Source organism: Notothenia coriiceps, unplaced genomic scaffold (genome assembly GCF_000735185.1).
Source record: "Notothenia coriiceps isolate Sejong01 unplaced genomic scaffold, NC01 NC01_scaffold00036396, whole genome shotgun sequence".
Classification (NCBI taxonomy): domain Eukaryota; kingdom Metazoa; phylum Chordata; class Actinopteri; order Perciformes; family Nototheniidae; genus Notothenia; species Notothenia coriiceps.
The window spans coordinates 820,792-828,416 of record NW_011369097.1 but is presented as its reverse complement, the minus strand read 5'-3'; the positions used below and the strand labels follow the sequence as shown (position 1 = coordinate 828,416).

General features: G+C 40.7%; 1 long non-coding RNA gene across 1 annotated transcript; it reads right to left on the bottom strand.

Moving 5' to 3' along the window:
- Positions 1–4,286: 4,286 nt before the first annotated feature.
- On the bottom strand, positions 4,287–5,942 carry LOC104963654 (uncharacterized). Its single transcript, XR_800340.1, has 3 exons — positions 5,836–5,942; positions 4,912–5,348; positions 4,287–4,714 (listed from the first exon to the last, which is right to left on the bottom strand). It is a non-coding gene; the product is annotated as an uncharacterized lncRNA (long non-coding RNA).
- Positions 5,943–7,625: the final 1,683 nt, after the last annotated feature.

Below are 7,625 nucleotides of genomic sequence, written 5' to 3'. Positions count from 1 at the left end.
ACAACGTGGTCAATTTACTGGAGGCCACGTGATCTTTGTATGGTTGAATAACGTGGTCACCACATTGAATGTAACGTTACAACACGTAAGTTCAACCACCTTTTAGCCACTTTCTATTTGCAATTCATATTTTCTTTTCGCGATTAGCTTTAATTAGTGTCAAAGTAACAACACACTCAACTATACCACTTCTTAGACAATTTTAGAGTATTGCATTTCATGGTTTCAAATGCATAATACATCAATGGACATGATCGAAATTGACAGATATAGTACGTCCAAAAGAAATTCCATAAACCCATAATAACATTTTTATTTCTACCAATTATGGGAAATTTAAATATTCTCTGCAAACTTAAGGTATATAGGGACGTAACCAGTTTACCATTTGTATATGTTCCTGAACAAAAGAATCATAATGAAGCCATGGTCCAAATGTGAGCTAACCACACAAGAGGGATATAAATCGATATCAATTGCATATCTCTTTATATGAAGGCATAACAGGTTCTACCTAAATACTCTTTCTATAGTACCTCAAGGAAAAACCTAACAATAGTTAAACATTGTCCAAGATAATACAATATAGCTGGCCAGCTGAACATTGTGGCTTTCGAACCGAGACCTTGTAGACCTAAGATGATACATTTACGTTGTGGCGCTATAATGTACTTTATTCAGTTATATATTATGATGGCAGTAAAATGGTATCCTACTACGTGGTGAGATTTAAATGAAATAAAATATTTATTTATCAGTTATTATATTTTTTGTACAAGCTGGCCAAACGTCCGCCCCCGACAAATATACCTGGCCAAAACGTCCGTTGGCCGAAACGCGTCCGTGCACCAATGATCCAGGCATAATATGTGAAATGGTTAATCTGAATCTGTATCGACTGCAGATGCGATGCTCTTCCTTCATCTGTTGCAGCAGGTTCCTACAAAAGCAGAACGCCACATTAGGGCAATCACATGGATCATTAGAAAATAAAATCCTTATACTTGTTGCTAAGAGGTGATGAGTAGCTGATAATGGGATAATCTAACTTTGTGAGAATGCAAAGATTTAGTACTTGATTGACAACATACTTATATGTCAAAGTGGTAAATTTATGTGATTATGTAAATGACTTCTATTGACAGACCTGGGAGAGATGGACCAAAATAATTTAAGGTAAGTCACTAGAATCCACTATCAACCCGTTGTACTTTGGCCTCCATTTTTCTTCGGTGCATATTTGAGATTTTCGGAGCAGTTGCTCCTCCACCTCGGAAGCCTTGGCTTTAGGATTGGTTTTTTCAAGCATTGCTCCTGTACGAAAAGTAAGCACCAAACTGTTAACCCCAAGCAATGCACGGAAGAAAGCGAAGAAGTACAAGTATATGTACCTGGGGAAAGAATTAAGTGACTAAACAACTATTCCTCACAAATCTAAACTAAAATCCTAAGGCACGTTTTATATTTTAATATTTGTAATAGAAATGGCGCGTATCTCACCAGACGAACACAGGATACAATCCCCCAAATCTCTTACTGGCCAACAATATTCAAGGAGTGGGCCAGCAAATGGGTTTCTTGGCTGAACCATTTTCCCTCATTACTCAGGTCGATCACCCACTGGGACCAGTATCCTCGCAGCTTGGGACCAATATCCCCATTAGCGGCAGATGTAGGATCAATAATCCCCCATTATCACCCACCTGGGACCGCATATCCGCTAACCGATGATGATTACCCCACCCATGAACCAGCTGAAATGTACGCGGTAAGTATGGCCAAACCCCGGAGGAAAATAAGAAATCCAAGATGGCCACAACAATACCCGATCATATAAAAATAGGAATCAGCACCAAAACATCATGAGGGTTTCTGCCCCATGATGACCAATACTCCATACAAATAAAGTAAACTGTAGAATGTGCACATAGTTTTTGAAAGATCCACTAAACGAAGATGCAGACACCCAGACACCGTACCCACGTCCATGCACATGAAACATAACATCCCCAAAATTGGTCCGTTTGCGTTTATAATAAAATGATAATCAACATATGTTATATTGAGTATCTCTGGAGTGCATCAGGCGAGCTTCATAAAATACTGAAGAAGCAATTGCATGCCATTATGACTTAAAACACTACTGCGATGACGACCGCGTTTGGCTGACCGACAGGTCATCAACCGCGTTCTTGCCCTTCTTTCCCTTGAGGCTATACGTTGACCATACAGGCATTGGTTCCCAACTTGGAGAAGCATCCTCCGATGGTGTCTCCGATGTTGTTGGCCACCCAAGGAAGCTCATATAGCATGTCTGCAATGTAGATAATTTGGTTTCTTAAATAAAAAAACCTTTGAGTACATCCAGGTGAAAATGGCTAAATTGTCACGATATATATAACAAAGGGGCAGCATTGAATATAACTACTACAGTTTTGAAATAATTCAGTGGTCCCAATTATGTCTATCTATTCTATCTATCTATCTATCTATCTATCTATCTATCTATCTATCTATCTATCTATGCCTGCTGCCTGCCTGCTGCCCTGCTTAGGCGCCTTGTCTGCCTGAACTGTCCGTCTGCCTGCCTGTTTAGCTGTCTGTGTGCCCTGCCTGTCTGTCTGCCGTATCTGTCTGTATACCTGTCTGTATGTGTGCGCCTGCCTGCTTGCCTGTCTGTCTGGTGTCCTGCCTATCTGTCTCTTGGAAGATGGAGTTACTTCTTCCATAAAATGAAGCGATTCTTACAAAATAAGTTTTCTTTCACAATGGAACATACCAATGTCTCTTGAAGGCCTGTTATCTGTAGCCTCTCACAAAGGCCTTATCCAGCTCCTCAGTACTGCTGACAGGGTCTGGTAGTACATCGTCCAAATCCTCTCCTGCTGCTCTGCTGGCACTTGTCAAGAAGCGCAGCATTCTAAGGGATTTCCCCCTGTGACTCTCAAGGTTTTGCATACGCATCAGGCATCCGCTCTGGAATCCTGTAGCAAGGATAACACGAAATTCCACATTTTTAAATACTATGCTTAAATTTGCATCTTATTCACCCACATACATGTATACCCATGCATAAGGCAATTGCGAGCAAATTATTCATTACATTTCATGTTGACGTTGAAGGTTACAACACATATTCAAGCAACGGCAAGTGCTAGATCCCAAATGCGTAAACGTAAATGGAATGAGAAAAAAAGGCGAAAGGATGCATAATCCATCAATCAATTTGTCTCAAAAGAACACAATGTTTAGAATGAAGAAATCAAAATTGAATATTTTCTGGATCCACAATTTGAAAAATATTCTGAAAGTAAAAACTGTTACATTAGGCTTTTGTTACCTGTGGCTCACTTTCAGGATTGTATTGCAGCAGATGTAGGAAGCTCTGGGTGTTGTGGGGGTGCTGAAAACATAACAGTAAATTATTACTTCACTGCAGTACATGCCAACAGTAAGGCATAGTTACATGGCATGAGTAGTAACAGAGATTCGCTACAGGCTTTAATATCAGAATGGTCTAAGTGTACTACAATGTACTAGTCTAAATCGCTTTAAGCACCAGGGTGGACTGTACAATCGAATGGCCTAGAGACCAATCCATGGTGAGCAATGACGATATACATGTACGTACTACCTCAGTAAATACTTGGGTAAAACTACCATGCCTCAGGATCCTTACCTGGTATGGAAGGTTGCTTTCCTCCACGTGATCCTCAGACAGTCGGTGCACTTGAAAGGTATCACTGTATACAGAGATAGTAATGCAATTAATTCTAAATGTCTATATCCAGAAATACTTAAATTAATATAAAGCGAAAGCTAAAATGGAGAAAAGTGAATACAGTGTGCCCCTTTGAATGACTCATATTAAGCCACGTCTCTTGGGAGCCCCGCAACATCATGCACCAATGGCTACACCATCCCCATGCTATTGAACCTCTTTATGAGAGACCCCACCCTTTATGACAGATCGGTTTGGCTTGGCAGATGGGTGGTCTCTAAAACAGGACCACAATGTATATCATTACTCGAAACAGGTACATTTTTTTAAATATGAAGCAAATGCACAGTGCAATTGTACTAACTTACTCTGTGAGTTCGCTTATCTAGGTGCAGGACAGCTTAGACAGACTTTAGAATGAGTGCATGCAACATGAGAATTGATCTAATGCATAGGTATTAGGCACATGAAGGAGAGTATCATGTACTTATCACTGGAAGAAGATCTCGCTACATATCAGCTTACCAAGTATTTAATGATGAGTGCGGTTATCGATAAAACATTATTAATGCATTTTTTCATTAGGACATGAAAGCAATACTTTATTTTCACTGCAAGAAGAATACTCCCAAAAATATCAATTTACCGGTACTGATCTACCTGGTACTGCATAAATGTCCCCTGTACAAAAAGTAATCCATTGGTTCTATATGTACAAAATAGCCCAATAGTTAGCCAGTAGATACTGTGTTTAAGAAAAGGTTGGACCTCCTGGGAATAAAATTAGGCATACAAGCAAATGCTGTTTTTTTCCTTTTGTGACTCAAGCTTCATGTTGAAACTAAAAATAATTGAAATTAACAGTTGAGGATATAGCTCTACTTGATCCTTGTGCCAACCTCATTTCCATTTGTCCGTTGAGGAGGTGTTGGTAGCTCGGCCAGAACTAGAGCAGGACACTGTCACTTGCCTCCAGTATCTCCCCTTCTTCGTCTGTATTAACATTATTTAATAAAAGATAACAGGTGAAGTGAAGCACCGACATTAAATGACATTTAATAAAGAAAACTGAAAGGGTTAATATTTCTTATTCCGTTGAAACTGTTTTTTCTATTAATTTCTGTCAATTATGAAGCCATCTATGTCGTCACATATTTAAATATACTCTTATGCCAATTCTCTGTATTTACCATCAGCATCTTCAGTTTCTGAAACCTGAAACTTTGCAGGCTTCTTAGTTTTTCCGTCGACATTCTTCTGTGTCAGTCTCTACATTGGAGGTATCCTCAGCCTTTCTCGCCCTTTCTTGAGGGGGGGGGCTTCCTCATAGGGTCCTGAAGTGGAAACAATATGTATATTAAGAGACCCTGATATACTGACAAGGTAATAAAATTAACATCATTCTGTTTCCCTTTTTCACTTCAATTTATTCAGTTCCCGCTTAGTACACAAAAATAGCTGAATTATGTACTTAATCTAACGTTTCAAACTGTAATATTAAATGCTTCCTAACCTCCAAATGAATATCCCCTAACTTCAATAAGCTTCCATTGCTCTTTGTCAGGCCAGCTCCCTCTCCTGGCTTTTGAAGAGGCTCCACCCGTTGCTGCCAATAGCAACACAGACGCTGAAATATAACAGCAGCGACTGAATGTAGTTAAAATGTTTTAATGAATTGCGTAGTGGATATACAGTGGTCCTGTATTGGTGATCAAGGGCTATACATCCCATGTTATTGAAACTCTTATGAGAAGTGACCTCTCTTAAGAGACCCTTTTTGGCCAAGGGGTGGTCTCACGAGGCCCTGTAGATAGTAAAGATGATAAAAGCTTAAGGCGCAGTCACCGAAATGTCACTAACACCCCCCACCCCTCGCCCCACCCCTTCTTGACTCCTGACCTAGTAACACTCACACACTGTGAGGAGGGATAGGAAAAGTGCGTCCACCAGTGGGAAAAAGGGCCAAAATTCCTCTGAAATGAGCCGTTGCGACTTCCGACTGATTTCGATAGAGCGGGTCACATATGTGAAACGCTTTAAGTTCCATTTTTTATCAAACGGCTGCAAACCCATATATTTGACAATGTTCCAAGTACATGCATGTATTTACTTACATCTCTTGTTGACTGTATCCATGACTTGTGGACGACTTCAACAGCAATCTCGTCCACAAACTCTACTACAACAAATTCGCCCGACATCTTTTACCTGAAGACCAAGACACAAAAGCTGTTTATCACTAAGCTTACTATCATGTATTTAATTGCTACATCATCTGTGGTATACTTTGGATAAACTATAACCCATGCAGAACAACTAAATACTTGCAAACTTTGTAGCAGTGGTGCTTATTGAAATGAAATAATGCACTTAACTATTATAATCCATGCAGAATGGTAAGAAACACCGCCTTTCTGCCATTCCCTTTCTCGAACATGATGGCTTTAGTGTGGAGGCTTTTTCTTGTCAGGAGCTTCATGCAGCTGTCGTTCAAGTGGATGCAATATACTCCAATAATCTGGGAATCGCAGGGCTCCATGAAGACAGATTCAGTTCTGTTGTACACCCTGCACAACACTTTCTTATTTCCCTCTTCATCTTTCTCATTTGATAAAGCCACCGCCTCACAACAAGATGGACCATCCAAAATAAATGCATTGTTCGGCTTCTGTAGTTGCATGGTGCTTTCTGCCCTTGTCAAACATGTTGTGCATGGAGCGTTTTCCAACTCGTGAATCCTTTTCACAATCTGTGCCAGGGCATTCTTCCCAGAACGGACCATTCTCTTCATCTTATGGAGGTAGTTTTCAAATGGGAATGCCGCACAGCTGTCCAGGCTTCCAAACCGCTCAGCATCAGCGGATATGTGGAGCATGGCATGCACGTTGTACACAAGGAACTCCTTGCCATAGAGTTCACGACCCCTCCGTACAAAGTAGACTAAAAGGTTGTGAGCATACTCCTTATGAATTTGCACAAGAGTTGGTGAAACAAGAATGCACATAGCAACAGATATGGCCATGAAATGATCATAAAGGTCATTCCTAAGAATGCCTTTGAGCACCAGCTTTCCTGTATACAGCAAAATTGACGGTACTCAGTAGCCTTCCATCTTTCAATATCTCCAAGGCCTCTGGGTTTCCGCGCAAAACTATTTGGAATACACCTCCGAAGGTCCAGAAGTTTTTCACTGATTTCTTCTATGTGTGTCGCAGGGAGCCTCATTTCGTTTTTGCCTCTGACCCACAGAAGAATTAGCCTTCGTGTGACCCCAAGACAGGCCTGGTGCATATAATCCATAGAAAATACATTCACAGCATCCACTTGAAGAATAGTGAAAGGGGAAACTCCTTTATGGTGTTCTTCTTTGAGACTGATCCCTGAATGGACTGGTTTGTTCTTAGCCACAATGTTGTCAATGTCCTTGGTATGTGTCAGCCTGCATACCAAACACCTCTCTGCGTACATTTTTTTCACAACCGTATATCCAGAATACTGTTTTTTGTAGCCGCACCATTGTTTTGCAGGAACATCGCAACGATGCACTTCAGTATCACTGAATTGCATTGCCTTGTACGAATGCCATGTTGGCAAGATGTGATTCAGGGTGCGTGTGAGGGATTTGCCACATGTTATGGCAGACAGGGAAGACAGTGACTGGTTCCTATCATTATTGACCTGAGTGGCCACACACATGTATTCGAAGCTGCGGAAAAGAGGAGCCACGTCGGATATTGAAAGAAATTTCAATGCTGTCTGTATTTTGCCAGTATTTCCTGGGGGTACTTGTCCAAGTCTTCACCCAAGGAATCTCAAGTCCAAATATACATAACTCATGCCCGGATTTTTCTTCAGTTGTCACCTTCTTGTCTGTTTTAATAACGTACGGAGCTGTTGATGGCAG